This window comes from Esox lucius, chromosome 14 (genome assembly GCF_011004845.1).
Source record: "Esox lucius isolate fEsoLuc1 chromosome 14, fEsoLuc1.pri, whole genome shotgun sequence".
Taxonomy (NCBI): Eukaryota; Metazoa; Chordata; class Actinopteri; order Esociformes; family Esocidae; genus Esox; species Esox lucius.
Genome location: NC_047582.1, coordinates 5,965,474 through 5,992,488, shown reverse-complemented (window position 1 = coordinate 5,992,488; position 27,015 = coordinate 5,965,474). Strand labels below are relative to the sequence as shown.

The following is a 27,015-nucleotide window of genomic DNA, read 5'->3' as shown; positions in this document are numbered from 1 at the left end:
TATAAAAATATACAATTAGTCACTAACAATACAAATATATGAAAGTGAAGATGCTGGATGAGCGCAAGCAGTACAGCCCAGTAGCCTACAGCTGAAGGAAGTTCAGACAGTGGGATAAATGATATGGTGTCAAGGCAAGTATGGAGGAGAAAACTACACAACAAGGCTGTAATATATAGGCCTACATCACTGACGCGTTTTTAATGCAAGTCAAATTAACAAAAATAATTATATAGATAAAATATGTTAATATGTAAAGAATAGATTTATTGCTTGTTTTTTGGTTGCTATGGTATTACGGAGGATACTGTAGTGTGCATTAGCTGCTGAAGTGGACATAGACAACAGGGCAGATTTAAGACTAATAGTTTTGTTTTTCAAGTGACCAGATATTGTATAAAGTATATCACAGAGGGGCAAAGGGAAGCGCAGGGTAATGGGGGTTGGTGTAACACCTTTGATTAATTTTCAGCCAAGAAAAACCTTGATAGCCTTCAGTAAAACATCCAAAATGCCTTTAACTTTTATTTGTTTACTGAAAATCGATTGAAGTGTTTATTTTTTCTGTTTTAACATTAAATATTACAGCTTTCTTTGTTTCACTTGCTTTGGAAATCTACACCATCTATTCCCATGCCAACAACAGATGGGAATAGAGAGAGAGAGACCGACAGAGAGAGACAGACAGAGAGACAGACAGACAGACAGAGAGACAGACAGACAGACAGACAGAGAGACAGACAGAGAGACAGAGAGACAGACAGAGAGACAGACAGACAGAGAAAGAGACAGACAGAGAAAGAGACAGAGAGACAGAGAGACAGACAGACAGAGAGACAGACAGACAGAGAGACAGACAGACAGACAGACCGAGAGACAGACAGACAGACAGACCGAGAGAGAGACCGAGAGACAGACCGAGAGACAGACCGAGAGACAGACCGAGAGACAGACCGAGAGACAGAAGGGGAGAGAAAGGCAAAGACCATCATCATCATCATCACCACCGTCCTGCTATGGCCTCAGAAAAGGACTAAAGGGTGGGGGTCATTGAGAAAGATGTGGATGTGCAGTGTGTCGATGCACTCTGGTTGCACCCAGGTGTCACTTTGCCTGCTCAAGCCAATTCAAGTTAGAGATGTTACCGACAGCATGCAGCATGTGTCTGTAATCAGCCGGCCTGACATCATTGATAAAACAGTAAACGGATCAACATCCTCCCGAAAAGCTCACTGAAACACTGGCCTTATCTCCCCCTCCTCCCGCTCTCCCCTTCCTACTCCTGCCATCCTTCATCATTAGGAGGTAGATGGATGACCTGTCCCAAACACCCCTCCTCCTCTACGCCTCCCTCTCCCTACAGAGCACAAGGAATGAGGGGAGCACGAGGCTGCAGCCAACCCACGAGGACAGCAGCCATTGTCAACTTCTATGAATTATACTTAAAAAAAAACAAAAGTCCTGATGTAATGTAAACTGGGTCAGCAGAATTCCCAGGGAACCTGTGAGCTGCTACGATTGGGGGGGGGGGGGGGGGGGGGGGGGCAGCCAGTTGTATCAATGCCGAACAGAAAGCAGCTTATCTCAACCGGCCGCTGGCTCATTTCAGCTGACCTGAGGAAGACGGTCTGGTTGCTCCTTGCTGCCACCATCACCTTGCCTGTGCCCACACTCCGCCTGACCCTCCCCTTCTTACCATAACGCCATTCCACATGGCATCACCGCTGAGCTGACATGTACACTGTTCCCCAGTAGCGCCCTATGACTTAGTGTCTATTCAATCTCCAACACATCAAAACATGAAACACTGCGAAAGATATATTATCTTAAAACAGATCTTAAATAACTCGACAAAAAAACAAATGCATTTCCGAACAGCCCGTCTTGTTTTTTTAATGACAACCACTGGCTTGATAGCCAAGGAATGACTCTGTGGATTAACCTGCTCAGGTCAAGTTCAGCTCTAAGAGTTGTCTTAAATAGGCAACAGGACTCAAGAGGTCAGGAATAGTAGCAGCTGACTACAGCAGAACCCGACTATGTGGTCATAAGAAACACAACCCAGAGAGATAGAGAGAGAAAGAGGGATTCAAAAAGAAAGAGATGGTTGTCGTCACTAGCTTTTACAACAGAGGGGTTAAACTAATCTGGCTTACATTGTTTTAAAGAAATATGTATGTATTTTAATTTCTCTACAAAATACTTAAAGATGGGTATAAATAAAACTATATAATATTTCAAACGACCAAAACAACTCAAAACTGGGCTGAGAATATAATGCATCAACAGTCATTGAATTTTCTGACTTTCCAGCATGCTAATAACGACCTAAAATAAAGCTAGGTAGCTAGGAACATAAAACCTTTTTTTCTAAATCAATAGAACTACTGTTTGCAAATTGGCAAGGGGGTATTAAACTGGTTTTAATGTGCGGCTTGTCAGACCTCGGTACCCAGGGTAAAATACGTTTGTCAACCGGGTTTTGCCACAAATTATGGCCAGTTCCTACAACCTATATTCTTAAAATGTAACTTTAAACCTAACCTAAACCACACAGCACACTGCAAATACAGCCTATTTGGATGTCGTGGTTGTGGACTCAAGAACTAGAGAGGAGAGAACCAGGAGATGGAGGCGGACACAAAGAGAAGTACAGAGTTAGAGTTCTTCAATTGGTTTAATCTACTGCGACCTACTGTTTAACTCAAGATTTCTCTGTAGAGAGATTAACAGGGCCTAGCACTAAACACGTTGGCCATTATGTAATCTAGCAACATAAATAGTCTCCCCGAGCCCATGGCCCATGGAGAACTAAAATGACTAGAGACTCACAACACTGCCCTGAACACGAAGCAACACGTAATCAGCCGGTTGAAGACCGAAGGGTCAAAACATTGTCCCAAAACCACAAGAGCATAGTGTTGTTTTTTTTATGCATCTTCTCAGAGTGTTGCCAGTGCCCCACCTGGTCAGCAGAACCAGGAACAATGGGCCACGTAATACGGGCTGGGATGTTCTGTACGGCCATTTTACCACAGCTAGGGGATGTTCTCAGTGTCCGGATACAGCCCTCAGCAGTGTTATAAAGGGGAGGTCTAGAACATTGGGTCAGTAAATGAAAGGTAGCTGGTTCTAATCCCAGAGCCGATGTTATGAAAAACCCAGTCGTTCTCTCTCTGAGCAAGACCGTTAACCTAATTGCTCCAAGGCCAATGTTGTAAATAATCTATTATTAGCAAACCTACATAGTAAAATAAAGGTAAAGAAATGTAGCACAAATTCCCCAAGATGCATTTCTTGTATTAAAAACCTGGCAATTGGAACAACAATTTCAACAAATTATTTTATTCCCATGCTCTAAGGTCATCAATGCAATTTGAGTATCTCATATAAGGTCGCTTATAAGCTGGTTAGTTGGAATCCTGAAAGCTGATTGGCTGATAAAAGACCTTATACAGCAGCTATGACATCACATCAGATTGTACCTCTGTAATTGCCTTGATAACTAAACCAACAACCAAAAAACAACAAAGCATATGCAAAATTGGTTACCGCTGAATCTGCCCATTCTCTTCTAATGGAAAGCAACAGAGCTGAATGAAACTGACAAAAAAAAATCTAAAATGTCTTTCAGAAAAGCAATGAGCAGACCATGGAGTTAAATTGTCTCCTACACGATAACATCCATATTTTCCACAAGTCTGGATATGACTACAATGCCCTGGTGAACAGCCTATTATGATATGATAGCAGTGCCACGGGACACAGAGAAGCAGGCTTTGCCAATTCAACTCTGATTGACTGTAATGGGCCCGGGTGAAGCCCAAGCCAAATCAACTGATGCAGATATATCAAAACACGAACGCAATAAACACACCAAGCTGGTGCTACAATCGCACAGTGTGTCGTTCAACAGCGCACGCACACCTTGATAAAACACGGACACCCGGTTGCATATTCTCCTCTGTCCCATGGCATCTCAGTTCACCTTGGCCTAAAAACATCAGGAGGGCCAAGAACATTGTATGCAGCTCCCTGGACTGCCTGTCATGACTTAAGCCTAATTTACACTACAAGGAAAAAATTAGGATATATCCTACTGGCTCCGGGGGAACAGTGAGAACGTGGAGAGGGAGAAAAGGGAAGACCAATAACAAGAGAGAAAGGGACAGAGTGTGAAAGGCATGGAGGGAGAGAGAGAGAAAGGGACGGAGGGAGGGAGAGAAAGAGAGACAGATGTCCCTTTCTCTCTCTCTCTCTCTAATGGTTGGCATAAATCCTGAGGATTTAAGGAAAGTGAGAAACGAGGGCTGGATATTCAGCTGGAAGTTTCCTCCCAGAGCCTGGGATATTTCCAATTACACACCAGCCTTAAGGGCTTACAGTGTTGGCTGCTGCTTGCTGTGAAGAATGACCTCCCTGAAAAGACGCTCCCGCGTGCACACGCACACCCTTTTTAATCAGTCATTATCAGTGGCGACGTGAAGAGCCAAACATCCCGAGCGATGACACGTGGCCCGATTAGGCAAACACCTGAGGTAACAGGGGTCAAGCGTCAGGTGTAAACGCTGAGACACACGTGACCCTTGTTTAGCCTGTTTAGCCAACTGTCAAGGCTTGGTTCTGGGGATGCGGTTCTACGTGTTGGAAAGACCACAAGAGCTGTTCACTGAACACCAGACAGCGCCGCTGGTGGTGACGGGCCGTGCACCAAGGCAGCCAGGGACCACTCCATCTGGCTGCCCGGCGTTGGACCTCCATGCCTCTCCGGCGGTATGGTAAGATTCTAATTGTCCTCCTCGACATCCCGTCCCACCACTTTGTTACATTGGGATCAGGTTGTTTCAATTTATTTAGCAATTCAACAAAATAGAGGCAAACATCCACCCGACATGTCAACAAGTCCTCTGACAAGACAGCGAAGTCAAAGGCTGTCTGTTTATGCAGTAACAGTAGACGAAGAGAGAGAATCCTCTAGCAGACAGAAAAATAATGAAATAATGCCATGACAAGTCACTGAGCAGGCGAGAGCAGAGCGCCGGACCAGGCGGTTGGTTCCCACTTTCTGACGGCGAGGCAGAGGGACACCGCCTGTCAGTCACGCCTGAACCGGACTGAAGCCGGGCGGCTCGCCCCGGATCTCTGGAGAGGAGCCCGAAGCGGACTGGAACACTGCCTGGACAGACAAACAAATCAACATGCTGAAAACAAACCTGGAGTTCTGACGGGGACGAGATGACCTGGGTGGGAGTAAGAAGTGGGGACTGGAGATTCTAAAGAACAGGCAGATACGTGTTCAACATCCTTGTAGAGACTGAGAGATGGTGGCTGCTTAATTTCTTCCAGGCTTTTGTGAGTTGTCGGGTGCTGTGATTCACCCGGTACCAAGGTGGGAGAAACAGCCACTGACCTAGATACTGACCATCTGTAAACGGATCGTTCTGAAACAATGCGAGACGAAGCTCAGTTCTGATGGTTAAACTAGATAAATCCATTCAATCCTCTTCATGTCAATCTACGAGGGACTTTAAACTGCGTAGGTTAGGGCACAAATGGCCAGTCATTATTTATAGATCTTACCTAGCCAGCACAGAAGTCTACACAAACACACAAACTCTCTCACACACACACACACACACACACACACACACACACACACACACACTCCTAGTTTTGACTCTCCATTTATTCAACTCCAACAGTTCAACCGCCAACAGAGCTGCAATCAGAGAATATTGCTTTAATTGGTTAATAATCTCAGGGGGGGCACTGAGATTTAGGTTAATATCCAGGAAAACAGTGTGTGCGCGCATGTCTGTCTATGGGGTCAACTGAGGTGTGGGCCCTCCCCCTTATCTCTGTGCCTAAATCAGCCATATCAGTGAGAGCCACACAGAGCCACAATCAGACAGGGCATTTAAAACAGCACCGTGTCTTCGCTGACTAACAACTGCAGCAATGATGATATGCTACCGTTTTAACATGAAAGGCCAGTGATTCATAACAGTTAACAGGGTTAACACGCCACGTTACACAACATGCACATTAAAAGGGATCAAAAGGGACGGGAAGGCACCAAATTAAGCCTATTCATTCAAAGGTGTACAGTGGTTGAAAGATTTTCAACGCAGATACAACATGGACAGTTTAAATATTTTTTCACGGTTTCTCGAATGGAGGGGAAATCTACACAGCTGGGGGTTGTTTCCCACATACTGGCCTGAAAAGGTACTGATAGATGATTTGGTGTTCTTTATTGGACTGAAAAAACAAATGCAGCCATAGGCTTCTTCATGAAACCTGAGTGACCGAGTCTGTCTACTGTTCACTTGAACCCGAATAGCCTTGTTAACTAGGAGAACATTATTAGTAGCATCTTTAAAAGCTTAGGCTCTGTTTTTTTAGGAAGTGTGTGAATTACTTTACTAGGCAGTGAAAGGTCAGAGTCTTGAGAGTGAGGAACATAGTTTGCAATCTATGTCTGGAGGCTAAGGGGTTCTTTAACATAACACCCCCCATGGAATCCTTTTTCAGTGTTTCGTTGGCCAATACATTTTTTGTAATACCTATTTTTTTTGTAGCTATCAATTTATGCATTTAGTATTCTGAAGCATTGTAATGTGAAAAACAATCCCTACATAAAGATCCCCCACCCAACAACATTCCCCCCACAGCAAGAACATTTCCCAGAGGAAATGCTGAATCGCATTATTAATTTCATAGCTATATGTATACAAACCCGAGTATTAACCACACCCATATATAAACCACATTGCCTGGAGAATTATGAAACGTACATACATTGTACAGTCATATTAAATCTGTCATAGGGTGCTACCAACATTTATTTGTTGAAGAATAAAATATGTTTTTGAAAACCCTGTAATGCCAGTTGTATCATATTTGCTAACTTAGTTTCTGAGACTTATGTCGCCACGCAAACTGTTTTAATGTAACCTTATATTAGCCACACCCATGTATTAACCGCTGTGGTTGAAATCTTTTTTTAAAGTCTGTGTATAAGCCGCGGTCTATAAACGGGAAATTACAGTAGTCCACTCCAGGAGTCAGCCTAAGTAGTTGCTTTTTGAGTGGGGCTAAATATTAGGTTTCCCATGCAATGATAATGGGTTTTCGAGCTTCAAGTCAGCACGCATCTCAGCTCATACGGTGGGTTCTTTTAAAAATTTTGCCCATATCCAAAATGGCACCCTTTATTGACACTTTTCGCCTCTGAAATCACTACCCTAAGCTGTGCGCTTTTTAGGGAACGGTTCCATTTGGGCCAGTGACTGAGACTCAGGGTCCATCATTGAAATGGTGTGACAGTGACATGAAAAAGCCATCTGGTCCGGCGTGGATCACTGGCTGGTGTCATCTCTCAGAGCCACTTCCTCCTTTTTACTGATGAAGTGTGGCTCTGTGCTCGCTGTCAGCTCAAACCGGCCGCCACTTTCCTCTCAAGTTCCTCTTTATTATTCTCACACACACTCATGGACTGACTGACGGTTAATACTCGGGTTTGTATATATACAAAGCTATAAAATGAATAATGCGATTCAGCATTTCCTCTGGAAAATGTTCTTGCTGTGAGGGGAATGTTGTTGGGTGGGGGATCTTTATGTAGGGATTGTTTTTCACATTACAATGCTTCAGAATACTAAATACATAAATTGATAGCTACATATATAAAAAAAAATAATATTAGGTATTACAAAAAATGTATTGGCCAACGACAACTGAAAAAGGATTCCATGGGGGGTGTTATGTTAAAGAACCCCTTAGCCTCTAGACATAGATTGCAAACTATGTTCCTCACTCTCAAGACTCTGACCTTTCACTGCCTAGTAAAGTAATTCACACACTTCCTAAAAAAACAGAGCCTAAGCTTTTAAAGATGCTACTAATAATGTTCTCCTAGTTAACAAGGCTATTCGGGTTCAAGTAAACACATCATTCAATTCAGACTGTCATCAGTTTAGCTAGTAACCTGACACTTTTGACCCTGCCCCCGCCCCCCCCCCCCTCCTCTTTTGCTGCCATGATTAAAAAATAAAACAAACTCCTCTGAGGAAAGAAAAATCACATTGTTCCTCAATATAACTGGGGATACAACTGTGGCACCAATATTGATAGCTAGCGTAGAAACGTATTATCTGCATAGCCAACAGCAGTTTTTTGGACTGAGTAATCATTTGAGCAAGTTGTCAATTCTCAGTGATTATTACTGACATACAGACGTTAACTAGCATGTCATTAATTAGCATTTTTGAAACGTCAGTGGAGACATTAATATTTTCAGCTAGTTGGTTAGCAACGTGGCTAAAAATACCCTCCCCCTATTAAGAGCTATTATTATCGGCCACCTTACTATTTTGTTCAAAAACGTTTTATTTCCTTTTTGTGTTACAAATGACAGATCACGGTCTTCTCTCAAGTTTTTACTAAAATGTTTTAGCTACCCTTCATGCTTTCTGGTGAAGAAAAAAAGTAATTACACATTTGATTGCTTTGATACAGAATTACATGATGTCTAGTTTGTTGCACAATACGAACATTTGGAACAATTATTTTCATACACAAATATTTTTTAATCTAAAAAGTATTTACCCTCCATACAGCTCTATAAAAATGGTGGCGGGCTACTTGACATGATATATTTAAGTTTAATAGCAAAACGTATCATTGTTTTCCAGTGCATTTCAATTTTTAACTTGAGGGGATTTAGTTCTCCAACCACTGGAAAAGGCCGATATGGTGGCGAATAATAGGGGGATGTTAGCTACGTCTAAATTAGGTGAGAATAATTTGTGCTTTAACTGAATAGTTAGCTTGTTAAGCAATCAAACGACTGGTACCGGTATCGAGCGTTCTTCAGGTCGGTCCTTCCCGCTGAAGAGGCACATGGTCTGAAATGAGCTGTTGCGTGCGTCGGCAGAATGGAATGAGTTGTTTCACACACGGTGAGGACGTCTGTTAAGCCTTACTACTCGTTCAGCTCTTCTGCATAGAGCGTTATTGGTGGCTCCGAATACTATTACAGTGCAATCTGTGTTTCTCAAACTGCATGCAGAAAATAGCACCACGAGATAAATACCTTTATGAACGTTGTTGTATCATGAAAAAATGTGTCAAACAACGTTTTGATAATTTGTTGTTTTTTTCTGGTGGGGAGGATTTTGCCAGGAAACAATGGTGCAGTTTATACATGGTCCAGTTAATAAATGGGGAATTATGGTACTGGTGAAGAGGAGCGGATTGTTTCAGACATACCTACATCTCCACTCAGTGACTTTGCTGAAACTTGCTGGCATTTAAAAATGAACTTTATTTGCATTCAAAGATGAACTTCCTGCACATGTGTGTGTGTGTGTCTGTGTGTCTGTGTGTCTGTGTGTGTGTGTGTGTGTGTGTGTCGGGGGGGGGGGTTGTCCACACTGTCACCTCCCGTGGTCCCTCTGTCGCAGTATGCGGCAGGCCTTACATGGCCATTCCTATCCATGCCTCCCTCTGCCTGCTTAAGATCTGGTTTCTGATGGCTGTAGCACATCTCTGTGGCCGCCTCCCCAAACCCACACTGTTCCCTATCCTTACTTTTAACCAAGGGCCACAGGGCTCCCATCAGAATTAGAGCGGAGAAGGGACTCGTTTGGGACTCGCATCTCTGTATCTGTTTCTGCTACTTGCTTGCGTTGCTCCCTGTGCTCCGCTCACTGTCAGCTGCTCATGCAAACACACACGCATGCATGCACGCACGCACGCACTCATGCACGCACTGTTTACATAGCAGCACAGAACAGGAGCCTTGTTTCCATTGACCCCACTCAAACACACATTATAAATATTTTATTTACAAATCACATTACAGACAAAAGGATTTCAACAACTGAAAAGCAGTGGATATCTAGACACCTATCGGTACAGGAAGCCCCTCTCACCGCCACACACACCACACACGTTGCACTCAAACACAACGCACGCGCACACACCACACACGCGCACACAGTCTGTATGCAAATGTGTGTTAGCGCTCCTGGGGTAGGTGAAGACTACCCAGCTGCTGTCTGCTACCAAGTCCCTACCAACGGCTCAATGTAAAGCGTGACTAAAACATCTTGATTTATGCGAGCCGAGGGCAGATTCTAGCACTGAACAGCACTTTTGAATCTAATCTTGCTCAGAATCCAGTTGGCTGGATCACTGGAGCTTCAGTAAAATACCCCCTAATTGGCATAGACTCTGCTGTCTGCCAACAGCCAACCATCCAATAAACAGAATATTGAAATATGCAGAAGAATTCCCTCCGGTGCTGTGAGGGAGATTATTTTGTGGCCAGCAGGTAGAACAAACACAGGGACACACAGACAGACCTGGCCTTCGGCTTAAAAAGACATTGGAATATTCCAACACTTAGCAATTTAAAGAGCCAGCCTGGCTACAACCTGCTGACTCAGTGATGGAACGCATGCAAGCGCACACACGCTCCTATTGTACACCTTTCATTCATCTCCAGCTGACCTTATCTATCCATCACAACAAAAAAAATAAAAAAGGTGTTGGGTCGTGCATAAAATGACAACAAACCAATCAAAGTCTGATCAACATTGGGCGGAGAACAAAGGCACAGTTCACATTTCCTTTACCTTCCGCATGGAATCCAGGAATAGCTCAGATCAGCAGGAAGGAAAGGGGGAGAGGGGGAGATCGAGACAGAAACACAGACAGAGAGAGAGAGAGAGAGAGGGGGGAGATCGAGACAGAAACACAGACAGAGAGAGAGAGAGAGAGAGAGAGGGGGGAGATCGAGACAGAAACACAGACAGAGAGAGAGAGAGAGAGAGGGGGGAGATCGAGACAGAAACACAGACAGAGAGAGAGAGAGAGAGAGGGGGGAGATCGAGACAGAAACACAGACAGAGAAAGAGAGAGAGGCCCACATACACCTCAGTCACATGGAGAAAGATGGGTACATTTTCCCTTTTCAGCACGTTCATCAATACAGTATGGTGAACTCCCACCACACACACAAACCCAGATACGATAAACACCTACCTACACAAGTCTACCTGCAAAAAAAGGAGTCCAGAAAATATCTGTAAAATAAAGGAAGTTAAGTATAAAAATTATATATATATATATATATATATATATATATATATATATAGACTATGCAGTTGTGTGCAGATGTGTGCAGATGTGTCTGTGTGTGGTGAGCAGGGGGTGGACACCAAAGAGTGTGTGTCACCTTAAGTCACCTTAATCTCAGTGTCTACTCCAAGTTCAAGGTCAAATCCATTAATGGTAGTGTACCAACACTAAAACCTGTCCAATCACCTCCCTATTTCCACATGTCAATGAACTTTAAGCCCATGTGGTTTTATAGGAAATAAGGGCTGTAGGCAAATGTCTCATTTGATATGAAGGGAATGTCTGCTTGTTCACGGAGCTCAATGGGATGGTAATCATTTACATACTGTGTTTTCTAAATACTAAGATAACGGTGGTTCACAGGTTTAAAAGTTCTTGAATCAAGCTCCCATACGCAAAAATCCTTAACCTAACAGGGGATTGATTACATTTTTAAAAGTATGACAATGTGGTTAGGACACTTAAAACAATAATGGCCAAAGTTGTAACTATTCAGCTGGGTTGGGGTCAATTCAGAATTTACGGAATGTATATTTGGTTCAAATAAAGAATTGGAATTTGGATTGGCCACATATGCTACACAAGAAGCTGTATTATAATTAAATGATGTGAACTGGAATTCAAATCAATACAAATTGAAAAATAATTTGTCCACAAGACCTGCCTTTAATAATGCACTACCATTTTAAATAGAAATTTGATAATGACTATTGTCAAACTGGATTTTCTCATTACGTTACATTGTCCTCTTTCATTTGTCAGTGTTTCATTTAACGGATTTTGTGAAATGTATTATTTATCTTTTTTAAAACATAAAGGACATGCTTGTGATAGATATATACAGACAGAAAACCATAAACATGATATTTAACTCTTCCTAGGAAGTCTGGTTTAATTGTTAAAAACAAGGGAAATTCATTAGAGAAATTTAATGTTGAAATCTTATTGGTAACCAAAGAAAACAATAGCATGGTCATGTGTAGCATATACAATAAATGTAGATATCCTTGAATTTCACTGAAATCTACTTAAACTCAATTACAATTAAGAAATGCTTACTGTGGGGTATGACCAACTGAAATTCAGTTAAATTTAAAGGGCCCTTCGCAACTAAAAACAAAATACCTCAAATAGTGCTGAGCAAAATGGCCATAACACAAGTGAACAATATTTCAGTGACAGCATGATGGCATTTGACTGTATTTTATATTTTTATGTTTTACAAGTTGTGTGTATTACAAGGGTACCAGCTAATTAATTCAAATTGGTTTTATGGGGATTTTCACCATTCTGAATTCATGATAGGGTGATTTATTGGACAAAAACGGAACTGAAGAGGCTACATTTGTTTAAATGTTCATTCAGAAATGTATCAAAATGACTTACAACTGCTGTAAACCTTTAAAAAGATGCCAAGCCTTAACCCTGTTTTTCAGCTTCATCATCACAGACTGAAATAATTAAAACTTTAAAGATCAATGATATATAAAAATGAGTTTGTTTGGGGGTCCAGTGCTGTGTTTTCTGTTGAATGTAACATTCACCATGACAACCACCAGACCAGGCAATATACAAACAAAGCATCATAAACGTCTCCCACTAAAACGGACTACAACAAAAAACCATGGGGTCATCACATTGGGAGTAAAAGGGAAAGAGGGTTTAAGTAACAAAGCGTTGAACTTTCACCCACGACCCCATGGGAAGAACGTCTCTTGCTCTATTCAGGTGGATACATCACAATCCAGCACTAGTACCAAGCCTGCAAATTTGTAGCACTAAAAATGTATGTGGGAGGAAGATACAGTCAAAACCCTTAGCCAAAATGTCAATCTCCAGTACTTTAACCAAAATGTATATCTTATTCAATAAACAAATAAATATTGGTACCACACATCTATTCCCACAAGCCATTTTCTATTTCTGCCAGTGTAAAGTATTTCCCATGTCAGACGTTGAGTATGACAATAGACACACACACACACACACACACACACACACACACACACACACACACACACACACACACAGAGAGAGAGAGAGAGAGATAAGACACGCATACAGCTATGAGAAAGATGAGGGAACAAAAACCTAAATGAGGAAATACAAGACCAAGGTTTTTCTCTTGTTCCTAGACACCCATGTAAGTTTCACAAAGATACAACTGCAATAAAACTGTAAAACCATAAGAATAACAGAACTAATTTGTTCACACACAATTGGTGTTTACTTTACTCGAGCAATGGTTCCAGACATTAAGGAAGATCCCTGCGTCATTAAAACAAACCCAGAAATTATATCAAAAAGTATTTCCAAAGTCATTTTGAGATAGTGCGACACATAAGACGCACATAACGGCGAATTATTTACTACTGTTAAGAATTTTACGTGTACCAGAATTTCTGAAGAAGGACGAGGATCCGGTCCAAATGGAAATTTAGCATAAAGATTTATTAATAAGAATTGATAAGTCAAAATACATGAAATACACTGCAGCGGTCAAATATTTGTTCAACCCTCGAGCTTCCACAAAATATTCGCCCAGAAACAAGATCGAACATTGGTTTTAATACTCCCGCCACAGGGGCGGTTACTTTTCACTCTCGTGAGTAAAACCCATCCTTGTTGGCTCTTCGTTGGCATGGTGACATGTTGGACGAATTTCTTGGTTTTCGCTATCCAATGAGGAAGGACATGCACTAACTCTCGAGCATAGATCAACAGGTTCTTTGCATACAGGTGTGAAATCTTAACCAGGTTACAGTAATTTACATTCTATTGTCCTAACCTAGACTATAACATCAGGGGGCTGGAGACAGAAGGTCTCTTTGTGCTGTATAGGGGGCAGTTTCATTTGTATGTTAATTGTGGGGTTTTAATCCTGTCTCTCTATCAGAGCCAGGTGTAAAGTCTGAGTGTGGCTGAGTGTAATTTAAGGAGTTCTAAACTTTATGGTTATTGTATTCAATCATATTTCCCTAACCTGGCTGCAGCATACAATTTAATAAAACAAAAACATAAGAATACATGGTTATTAAATCAGCATTATTTAAACTACATTTATCTCAACAATCCCCCGTTTCACACCATTTATGGTGTGAAAATAACTATAAATGTCACTGAGAATAAGATCATTACCTAAACAGAAATATGACAAATGTAAACATCAATTATTGTAGACCAGTTGTAAAAATACTTCATGGTAGATTGCTGGAATGTAAACAAGTTGTAAAGAATAGAGTACACCATGATTTATACAAGAGATTCAGTTTCTTCTCCTCATCTCCTCATCTTGCATCCAAGGTGACCAGAAAGAGAGACCAAGGTTTTCTGGTTCTGCTGTGTCTAATCCAAATTCACCATTATCTCAATCAAAACCTACTTGTTCACCGCATGGTCAACTAAGTACTCAGTCTCTCTCTGGACTCCAATTAGATCATCCCAAATGTACTGCTCCTCCAAATGTCAGATAGTCAGTTGTGAACCATTTCTTTGTAGACCGGTGTAACAGGACATAAAAATCTGATGTATATTCCAAGGTGTTGTCCTTCATAGCTCCAATGCAGCTGTTGTTGTCTTCATTCCAGCTGCTTTATCAGCCAGGCCAGGAGAATCTGTGTGTCCTCCCTTGTGAATGTCAAGATGACCAGTTTTAGCCCAAAAGCTCCATAGCTGCAGGCTTTGAACTCCGAAGCCCTCCTGTAGAGTGTGTCGTCAATCTGCAGGTTCCTCTCTCAGCTACCTGGACAGCCGATGAGATGTTACCTGGTATGGACCCAACCAGCGTAGCATGATGTTGTGCAGTAGATCTTTTCCGCGCCCCTGTAGATGTTGTTCAGAACCGGCGCTTTCCTTCAGCCCCCATCTGCTCGGTTGGATGCTGCCTTCTCCATCTCACGGCAGAATCGTCAGGACTAGGATTAGTCCAGCTCACAGGAACCCGGGACCTCTCTGTAGATGTGCGGCGCCTCAGTGTAGACTCTGCTTGCAGCTGTAGACCAGTCTGTGTGGATGTGAGTGTGTGTTTGTGTGTCCATCTTATCTCTGCCCACCTGCCTCTTGTCCTTTAAGCCAAGCTCAGTCTCTGTGGGCTCCAACCAGTCGAATTGTTTTCAAATGTCCGGTACCTGAAGTGTGAATCATCCTTGAGAAGATTAGTTGTAACTGCACAGTACACCATCACAAATAGGTCCAGTACATTAGCTTGTAACCCAGTTCCATCAAACACTCAAAACCGTATTCCCAATGTCTTTCTTCTTCCTTTGACTAAATAGATTAGTAACAGTATCGTTAAAACATTAACATTTCTGGTGCTTCTGTTCTGCTAGTGTAGCAAAACAACAATTCCACTCTTTTCTATAGTTAGTTTACCAACCAACAAATAACAACAGTACATAATTTCTCATTTCCTGTCACTGTTTCAATTACTCATCAGCTAAGATAGTTTGTTTACATTGAAGTATCACTCTCAAAGAGTAGTTCATGGACAACTCTCAGTTCACCTATATAATTTACATCTGATTGTGTTCGAATTCACCATTGTTTCACTTAAATGATAAAAATAAAAATAATGAAGAGGTATTGAATATGTAAATAAACCTGGAATTAGAATACCCAATTTGATGTCCCCATTTAGTCTGTTTCTCTGCTTAATAGCTCAAACAAGACAAAGACCTATTTCGAACAGCCCCCCACCCATTTCACTTGTTTTGTGTCAGTGAGTTGGGCACGCCATGGGGTCTGTACCTCTCTTTAAGCAGAATTACTTTCTCAGTATAAACCTGTAACGAATAACCAAATGTGCTCCCTGCACCTTTTTACCCACTTATTCCCTAGTGGATGAGATTAAAAGGATTACTTCTAATCAAATATCAAATACCTGAACAATCCCATCAAATTAGTTGTTTTTGCTAAACCATTTCAAAATGGTAAGATGTATTCTACTTAGATTTTGTATAAAACAAACTTTTCAGAAAACCAAATTAGATAAACTGTGAACGGACATTTTTTCAGCAACCAATTATCTGCTATAACTATGAAACAAAAACAAAATTCTTCATGTAACTCTCTAAATACCTATTTAAATCCCTTTGAACTTTAAGTTCAACTCTTTTTCATTATAGACAATTATTTCATATATTCCCCCCTTTGCTTTTACAATCCAAGTGAAAGCAACAATCATACAGTAAAAACTTTTTAATCGCAAATGTAACAAAAACAAATGAAAATGACAAAAACTTTATGTAAATCAGAAAATAAAACAAATATGCCCCACGTTCGCTCGTGTGAAGGAACCCAGAAAACCTATAGGCCAAATTAGCATATACACATTTTGCATTTCCACAGGCAACGGCCAAACGAATTTGAGACTAAACAAACATCATGACTCAATTTACCTCCTAACGTCTAGGGCATTTTCTCAACTCCAGATGTATGTCTATGTTATTCAAATTAATGGCGGACAGCCAAAATCGCTACTTTCATGTATATGTCATGCAAAGACATCAAATTTGTACTAGCAATTAACAATGTTGGATGACTTAAGGTCTCCACCCTTATTACAATTTGATTCGAAATCATAAATGTCAACATTAAAGCTACTGAGAGGAAAATGTATTTAGCTTCCACTTATTGTTTGATTATCCCAAAACTGAATGTACTTGTGTTGGTGAAATGACCATAGATGAGACCAGACTGTACACTTGAATGTAACCCTTAGTAATAGGCGATTTTGATTTAACCCCCCTTCCTGAAGCTCTGGGCTCCACACATTTTTGGAAATTAGGAAATTAAGAAAACTCGTAAGAATGGTAATGTAGACAGAAACCAGATGCATGACATCACTAAAATCAAGGTACAATAAGTAATCCAAAGGAAACTCAATGTAGGCCTTAATACCCCACATCTATACCCCATATGTGCATTTGTCAATTTACCATTTTAGAATTTACTCCATTAACGAGTATCAGGCATTGGTTTGAAAACACCAGTATTATCCCAGATATAATTGTAAATAAAAACAAAGTGAAACTATATTAATTAACCAAACTCAATTCAGCATTTAAAATACATCTACTTTTGATTGTGGGGAGTAAACTCGCTTTAGGTTTATTACCCTTTTAAGATTTATGACTATATTGGATTCAAATTCAGTCCTCTTGGGACACAGCGTGTCTCCTTAATGTTCAAGTTTATCCCCATGTGGATAAACTTCATTCTACCACCTATTCAATATATGAGGAGAGTGAAAATAATACGTTAACCATGAGACTATTTTACCAGATTAGAAAATCATTGTACCAAATTCTAATTCATCACTAGGTTTCAGACGTACCCACTTGTGCTAGCGAATAGCTCCGCACGCAACAGTCAGGTACCACGTGGTAGGCCTTGATTAAGGCAGACCTACTTTTCCGTGAGACCCCCCTTGGGGCCTTACGGTTTTACACATTATCATCAACGCCTATATAACATTCAAATGTTTCTTGAACTACATGTAATATTTAATTAAATAAGCTTGGCTATTACCGAGGAAGGTGATCAGGTTTCCTTGATAAGTTCCAGCTTCATGTTGAGGTAGATAAAGTTTAACTATATACAGGAGCACTCAACTTCTCCATCTCGCAGTCCAACTGCCTAAAATCCTGTACTAATCGCAACGCAATAGGCTAGCTGCAAGGGAATGGTTGTCAGGACATGGAACAAAACGACATCATTCTAATTACAGGTGCTTATGACTAAAATACTCCAAAAATAACCTATAGTTTCCACACTTTCTCAAATCCCTCTATCAACTTCCACAAAACCCTCAAATCTGACATACACAACCCAACCACATAGTTTACTAAAGCATATGAAAATTGTACTTTCCCAAAGCTTCCATCAGTCACCACTTTCTACATTCCGTAGCCTACACCTTCCAAACAACTTAATATTGCGCCTTCTGCAACTTTCATACGTTACCACGTCCATCTGCCTCCAAACAGCCTGCCAGGCCGCGCATCCGTCACCGAAAGGAAACGCCAGTCACCGGAAACCCTGATAAAACTCAAAGGAACATTCGTTCACATGTTCAAACAACTAAACACTTACTTTGTCGCCAAAGACGTACCACAACGCTTTCCCAACATCAAACGCATCAAAGATATTTATACAATTTACACTCCAAGTACACCCCAACACTAGTATTGAAACTGGTTATGGCTGAAGTTACTATTTTCCTATATTCCTCAAAACTCTAGGAGCCTCAATTTGTTCCCTCTTTTGTGCCGGTGCCTATTGGTTGAAGGTGTGGTGGGGTGGGAACACCCGAAGTTGGATTCTCTGGGTCCCATCATTGCTCCTCCCTCTCCATCCTTCTGAGTGTGATGGTCCCCTACTGTACGATGATTCTCTTCCTCTTTGTGAGCCATAAGGCATGGGTGCTGGTGGACCCGCGGAAGGACAATCTCTGACCCAGTGTGTGAGCTCTCCACAGTTGTGGCAACCTCTGTGTCCTCTTGGTCTCCTCCTATTCCGTCCTCTCTTTGGAGGATTAAGTGGAAGCAGTGGTGGTCTTTGGTCCTGCATGGGGTATTGGTGTGGCGTACCTGGTTCTGGTCCCATCAGCGATGTTGGCCCTATGAGTGGAGGCGTGGCTCCCACTGGGGGATTCTTCAATGCTGCAGCGACAGCCTTTTGAACTGCATCGCTCAGCATTTGCTGTGCATTTTGAGTCGCCACCATGACATCTGACAGCATCTCACTCAGTTTTTGGGTTGCCACAGTAATTTCATCAAATTCAAGGATCCCTCCTTTTACCTGCATGACCGGGGCCTGTACTTGCGGACAGAGGGAGTTAGGTGCCCTGTAAGGAGGGGGTGCCATGGGCTTTGAATGTAACTTGAGGATTCTTAATTCTTCGTTGGAGATGTCTGAGTCTGAATCTCTCTCTTTGCTAACCCCAATGAGTCTACCTGGTTTTGGTTCTGTGGTGGGCTCAATTCTTTTGAAAATCGTATTCTTCCAGTCTTCTGTTATTTTGTTTAGGAACAACTCTAGGGGCTGTTTGTCTACCCTTGTGCTAACCTAGACTGTGATCAGTAGGTGTTTTTGAAACTAAAGATAATAAAAATCTATGAGACCCGAAAGTTCTTAGAATAACAAATACAATTTGAAACAAAAATGTAAAATGAATCTATTGTGAGTTTTATTATGATTTCTCTTTTCTTATTAGAAGTTTGCTAAATAAAATGTAATAAATGAAACTAGGGAGTTCTAAAAAATTACAAATAAATTCTAAACAGAAGCAGAAGAAATTAACCTATTGTGGAAATCTAGAAAAGAAATTTAAAACAAAACGTAAAATTGATCTAACTTGGATATTTAAACGAGTATGAATCTATGTTGAAAAATAAAAATTTGCTTAAAGAAATGAATGAAACTAGAACATTTATGTAAATAAGGAAAGGAAGCTAAAGGCCATGTACTAATTCAAGGAGGATTCTAATTTTATGCAAATCTTAGTTTGGTGCCTGATTTCACTTCTCTCTGTTACTTTTCCTGGTCTGATGTTCTAATGTTCAAACTGATGGGGATCAGGGGATTCTGTCTACAAATCCCAAGGGAGATTTATTTAATTTTCGCTTCTTTAACTACTAGTCATTTTAACATTAGAGTATTTCCTATTTGGATTGTAATATTTATTTTAGTTGGTTTGGATCGAGTAAATTAAGACAATTCCACTCTGTTTCCAGTGTTACTTTTTGTTCATAAGAGGAAACAACTTCCTCACACAGGTCTAGACGCAGTCTGCTGCTCCAGTCCAATCACGATACACAATTAGTTTACACACAGTTCCCCACCCCCTTTGCCACAGAGTAAAACTCAAAGATCTGTTTGTTTTCTTACACTTAATTCACTTAATATAGAGCCAGGCTTCTACCATTTTCAGGCGGACACTTATACTTTGAATGTGTTACTTCAAACAGACCTTTCTGATAAGTTTTTCCAGTTTAAAAATCCTCCCCACATTCCCCAGTCACTACAGAATTGGCGCTAATGGACGCTTTCTCCTGTTTAAAACCACACTGCTTGAGCTCGCTCGCTCCCAATTCAACAACCCAATCTTATGCAATTCGTTATTTACAGTTTATCACAAAACACACACTGCGCGAGTCGCTGCCACGGACTCAAATTATCAACACCATTCTATTTCAAAATATTTACAGTAGGCCTCTGTACATTTCCTAAGTGTATCTTCACACAATTCGACTATACCTATGTTCCAATTGATTCCTATTTTTGGCTATTAAGTACGAGAGAAAAAACTGAAAGCACTTCCAATGGCGCATCTACGTCCGTCGTCACGCCAACGTCAGCGTTACCAAGTCCTTACTTCCACAGCTGTAACAAGTAGATTACCTACAACTATTTTCAGCTGGCTTTTAAAAAAGTCTTAATGTTTATCTTCGTGCCTAACAGAGACTATTACTCTGTTGCCGCCCCGCGGTCTTTTTTATTTAAAATTTTACTGAGTCTAAACTCGGCCGACCCAATCCGGACCTTTAACGTTTACTGAAATTTTTCCAGGCGTCCCAATACCTCCTTTTCTAGATCAGGTTTCCAAATGTATACATGTTCAACAGAGTAGCCCACCCAAAATCAAGAATCCACACAGGTTTACCCTGGTCGCATCACATGAAATTAGGGTCTATGTATGTTGGACACGGCCTATCCTTCCAAGGTCTCATACATCCAAAACCTAAGCATGTACCCCGGCCGTTCTCTCGGATTTCTAATGCGCACTTACCAGGCACCCTTCCTCTGGCTTTTAAGGCAATCACAAACAATCACACACAATTCACAGACATTGCTTTTGACTTATCATTTTCAACAAAGTTTTCAATTGGATATTACTTTTATCAATAACTTTTACAGATTTGAATAGACTTACGAGTTGATGGCCGTTGACTCTTACATCTAATATTTCTACATAATCCTACGCCAAATTCGATTAAACAGGAATGGCTTACCTTTTTTAGATGGGCCCATGCAAGAGTCAAGCGGCAGAATCAACCTTTCAGTCCTCTGAATCTACTCGTTCCTCCGTCCTCCTATCAGAAATCACGTGTACGGGGTCACCAATTGTTAAGAATTTTACGTGTACCAGAATTTCTGAAGAAGGACGAGGATCCGGTCCAAATGGAAATTTAGCATAAAGATTTATTAATAAGAATTGATAAGTCAAAATACATGAAATACACTGCAGCGGTCAAATATTTGTTCAACCCTCGAGCTTCCACAAAATATTCGCCCAGAAACAAGATCGAACATTGGTTTTAATACTCCCGCCACAGGGGCGGTTACTTTTCACTCTCGTGAGTAAAACCCATCCTTGTTGGCTCTTCGTTGGCATGGTGACATGTTGGACGAATTTCTTGGTTTTCGCTATCCAATGAGGAAGGACATGCACTAACTCTCGAGCATAGATCAACAGGTTCTTTGCATACAGGTGTGAAATCTTAACCAGGTTACAGTAATTTACATTCTATTGTCCTAACCTAGACTATAACATCAGGGGGCTGGAGACAGAAGGTCTCTTTGTGCTGTATAGGGGGCAGTTTCATTTGTATGTTAATTGTGGGGTTTTAATCCTGTCTCTCTATCAGAGCCAGGTGTAAAGTCTGAGTGTGGCTGAGTGTAATTTAAGGAGTTCTAAACTTTATGGTTATTGTATTCAATCATATTTCCCTAACCTGGCTGCAGCATACAATTTAATAAAACAAAAACATAAGAATACATGGTTATTAAATCAGCATTATTTAAACTACATTTATCTCAACACTACATCTTCTTAACATTAATTCATCTACAACTGTTAGCGCGAAGCGAAATGCAGGATTGTCTGAAGCAGCACACTCGCCTTACAATATCAACTACGGAAGTACAGACACCTGCTTCAGTAAGTGATTAACAACACAAACGATGTTATAATAGCTATTATTGGAAGACAACGTTCCTGTTCCATTTACACACAGTGTTTATGAAAAATAACTATAAAAATGTATGAAATGATCGAATGACACTCAGTGACTGAGTAAAGTGCTGTATATATTCGGCTAGCTTCGCTTGCTAACCATGAAAGTTGTTTATAATTTACGTTTACTATCAGTATAGTTGTTAAACGGCTGAGTCCATTAAATTGTCAACAAAGTATCAATCTAGAAAAATAGTATACTATCAATATTTGGATGGCAATTAGTTACAGCGTTGTAACAACGTTATCTAAAACAGATCCACCGACACTGGTGACTGACCATGCTTGCCACTTCGCCGAGTTCCAGCTTGCTAGTCCCATAGGTTTATTGCCCGTGAGCTGTGTGTAGCCCATGGCAGCAGAATTTTAAATAAAATTCATGTTGCCGAGTACTTACGAGTAAAGTGTAACTGTAGTGAGAAGAGATATCCAAACACACGTTGATAACAGGCACAGTTTACAGTTCTGCCTCTCGCTGACAGGACCAAAAATCCAAGTGCGAACGTTCAGCCAAAGCGCTCTCACGTTTGACACCCGCGCGAGCCGCCTGCTGGTTTCTTCTTGCGCCAGATTCAAATATGATTTGACTGCGCATGCGTCTCCAGGATTGATTCATTTAAATCGCAGAAAAAGCCCTAGCAATTAATTTTACCTTCAGTACGGGTGGACATGAACAGAGCGTATGTCTATAAACCACTAACAATAACATGTTGAACGCATTTGCTTGTTTAATTTCTGGTAAGAGCGGCACTATTCACATAGCTTGTACTGTAGTCTACTGATTAGAAAGTAAGTCTTATTGGACTTCAATTATGCTTACTGCACTGTGGCATTTTAAGGGAATTATGAGGAAGCTAAATAAAAAGTTTGGGTAAGAACTATGTTCTGCCTTTTGAAAGCTATTTGAGTTTCTTTCCAAATAGCTTCCTTTATTTTAGCTACACAATCTAATACATAATTCGAATTGGCTGGCGGTCTGCCTAGCTGCACCAAACACAGGCTAATCTCACAATAGCAGATGGAGTCAAATGATAGGATAATAACAGCGAAGTTCAATCAGAGTGGGCACAGAGACATGATTCCGAAGCTGTGTAAACTATGAATGGCTTGTGATGCTTGACTGAGAAGAATAGTCCTACTACCGTTACCTAATAGCCTACGCTGCCCGCACTAGCCTGCTATGTCCTGCCGTTGGACGAGAATTGTCTAGGTCCGCCTAACCTATCAAAAATAACAGCGAAAACATTACTGATGTCAAAACTACATCACAATTCCGAGTACACAATGCACAGAAAGGTAGCCTAAAAGTGTTATGATAAATACATTACCGTAATTGCTTGCTTTCAGTCCCCGGTACAGTTACTTCCAGTCAAATATAATGTGCGTTTCCCCGGTTCTCGAGCAGCTTGTTCCCTTATGAAAATTTAGACTACGGCTTTGTTCACGTGGTGATGTGCGCTTTTCCTAATTGGAGGACCGAACAGGAGTCGGTGAAACTGTCATTGCTCCTCTGCTTTCTGCACCTGAACAATATATAATGCCGATAGAACCAGCACAAAATTATGTAATGTATTCGAGTCTGTTACGAGCCAAACTACAGTGCGAATCAAGAGAAGCTACCTTACACTTTAGTGCATTCCTTGGTGGAGGCTGGACTGCGAGTGGGATGAAACGTTTGGAACGATATAATTAAATGTCTCACTGTGTGTATAACTGCAATGGCAGAGGCTATGACAAAGAGGATGGTACAGTAGCTAACCTTTTTATTTAAAGAAACCTATTCCACTCAAACATAAGCACCATATTTCGAGAGGTTGTTATTTCATTAAATGTAATATTCCACTTTTAAATACGTTAGCCTGTACAATAAATAAGTCATTAAGTGGTCTTCCACATTATTTCACACAAACACACACACACACAAGCTAACTCAAATTTTGCCTCACTCTAAAAGTTCAACTGAGTAGACAGAGTGAACAAACAAACAGAAAGGCTCTTTGAGTAAGGTGTCTGGTGGATATTTTGGAGCATAGATGAAATCTGTTCTGGAGTTCCAGGAACTATTTCACAGCTAGGCTTGACTAGATCAGGCCCACTTCAGGTATGCGCACAGCTTATAAGTGCTCTAATGGACTTTCCTGTGGAACAGCATACAAGAGATATGCAAGTGGTAGGCCAAACAAGCGGCACACAATCCTTTTTTTTTTTACCCAAAACATTCTTCACATTGGCCTATATAGCCTACAACATTTTCAATTTGTTATCCTTAGTATTAACATTGCATCTCAGTACATGTGCATAGTTCAAAATAGTTCAAAATCCAGTAACTGTGGTTCCTACATCCCACACTGCAATTGACACGTATTAGCTCAGCAATGATCGAGTCTATAAAAGTATCTGATGGCAGTACCTTCTTTGCCACTCGGATGCTCTTCTTTCCATCTCATAGTCAAATATCAGTATCCAAAATGGTGGCCCACCATTCCCGACTTAGTGCACATCTTTTGACCACATTCTACAGGGCTCTCCATCAAATTGAGTGCACTACAGAGGAAATAGGCTGTCATTTTGGAAACAACCCGTAGAGGCCACAGAAGAGCCACAGTCAATGGCTGAAGGACTGTTGGCTGCTGAAAGTATAATTTAAGATTGCATGTGGGCTGCAGATGAACCAGGTCTTACAGGAAAGTGTTGTCACTATTATAATGTAAGGCTATTTTGTTTTCTGTTTTGTTTAAGCCAAACAGCTTCACAGAGCTGTAGAGTTTTCAGCATCAGCAGTTCCTTGTCCTCCTCAAATTTTGCTTCAATGACATCCGTCACATCACTGAAGAATACAGCTGTCACTGTCTTTTCACTACTGTAAATGTTTTTCATTTGAAATACTATACAGCCTCAGAACGAGGTGCAATCTGTAATTTGATTATTATGAATGGTCTCCTTCCATCCATACCTACATATTGAGTAGTTGTTTTTCTTCCGCTCCATACCTCTGCTTTTTACAGTATCAGTGACGGGGTAACAAACTTTGGCTTTGTTATTGTTCCAACAGTGGATTTCCCATTTATGGTACAGTACATGTTATAGTAAATGCTTCCCAGCGATGGATTCTCAGAAGTTTGGGCAGCAACATCCAGCTTTCTCCTTCTCAAATTTGTCCGGAATGAGAATCTGAACCTAGCCATTTTGTCAGAAAGGAAAAAAGTTACATAAAAGAGGAAACAGCTGTGAATGAACATGGCTTTTGTTTGCACTGGTACGATACAACAGTAGCTCCAGGTATCTTGAAAGCATGGCCTTTTCTGATTCTGATTCTGTGTTCATAGAATGTTTATAATTTGTGCTTATTTACTTATTATGTACAGAGGATATAAAAAGTCTACACACCCCTGTTAAAATGCCAGGTTCTTTTGATGTAAAAGAATGAGACAAAGATAAATCATGTCAGAACATTTTCCACCTTCAAAAATCTTTGAGGAAAAAATGAATAAATAAACTCACAATAACCTGGTTGCACAAGTGTGCACACCCTTAAACTAATACTTTGTTGAAGCACTTTTTGATTTTATTACAGCACTCAGTCATTTTGGGTAGGAGTCTATTAGCATGGCACATCTTGACGTGGCAATATTTGCCCACTCTTCTTTGCAAAAGCACTCCAAATCTGTCAGATTGCAAGGACATCTCCCGGGCACAGCCCTCTTCAGATCATCTGACTAAGGCCCCGGTTCCAGCTGTAGAAAACCAGCCCAAAAGCATGATGCTGCCACCATCATGCTTCACTGTGGGTATGGTGTTCTTTGGGTGATGTGTTGTTTTTGCGCCAAACATACCTTTTGTTCAACGTTGGTTTCTTCAGACCATTACACATTTTCCCATGTGCTTTTGGGAGACTTGATGTTTGTTTTTGCAAACTTCAGCCAGGTTTGGATGTTTTTCTTTGTAAGAAAAGGCTTCCGTCTTGCCACCCATAGCCCATTCATATGAAGAATACGGGAGATTGTTGTCACATGTAGCACACAGACAGTACTTGCCAGAAATTCCTGCAGTTCCTTTAATGTTGCTGTAGGCCTCTTGGAAGCCTCCCAGTTTTCTTTTCGTCTTTTCATACATTTTGGAGGGACGTCCAGTTCTTGGTAATGTCTCTGTTGTGCCATATTTCTGAACTTTATTTGTGATTAAGCAGATTCACCTTAAATGATGGCTTGTGTGTAATGACTTCTATTTAACATAACACCCCCAGTTATAAGAGGATGTGCACACTTATGCAACCAGGTTATTGGAAGGTTTTTATTTTTCATTTTCCCCCCTCGAAGATTTTAGTTTGTTTTTCAATTGAATTGTTCACATTATAGGTCACATTAAAAGTTGAAAAAGGTCTGACATGATTTATCTTTGTCTCATTTTTTTACATCACAAAAACCTGGCATTTTCACAGGGGTGTGTAGACCTTTTATATCCACTGTATCTGTTTGTGTAAGAATGGGTGTCACTGAGTTTATTTAAGAGGTTGCTCTATGATTGTAACAAAGAAATGCTACAGTGTCAAGCTGTACATGTTGTGTAATGATATCCACCCTAGTTCCCCATCACCCCCTCTGACAATGACAGAGCAGCCTGCAGAGCTAAATGCTCCTACTGGGAACATCTGTCCCAGCCTGCCAAACTAGGGACAAAAAGACAGCAGCGTTATACCTTAGAGGACGAAAGCACCTTAGAACGACATGCCCCCCCCCCCCACACACACAAACACTATTTGTCTCTATGTGTCCCTCTTTCTGTCTCCCTTTGCCTTTGTTTCTCTCTCTCTCACACACACACACACACACACACACACCAAAACCTGCATC

At 40.9% G+C, this 27,015-nt stretch overlaps 1 protein-coding gene across 3 annotated transcripts in view; it reads right to left on the bottom strand.

Annotated features, from left to right (window-relative positions):
• Positions 1-23,735, bottom strand: part of strbp (spermatid perinuclear RNA binding protein) — a 110,726-nt gene extending 86,991 nt beyond the window's left edge. For 2 of the 3 annotated variants that reach the window (XM_010877337.4, XM_010877340.5), the window contains exon 1: positions 22,563-22,717. The gene's annotated coding sequence lies outside the window, so the exon portion shown is untranslated. Of the gene's footprint in view, positions 1-22,562; positions 22,718-23,493 lie in introns of those variants that run through there. The other variant, XM_010877338.5, reaches the window with a different exon arrangement.
• Positions 23,736-27,015: the final 3,280 nt, after the last annotated feature.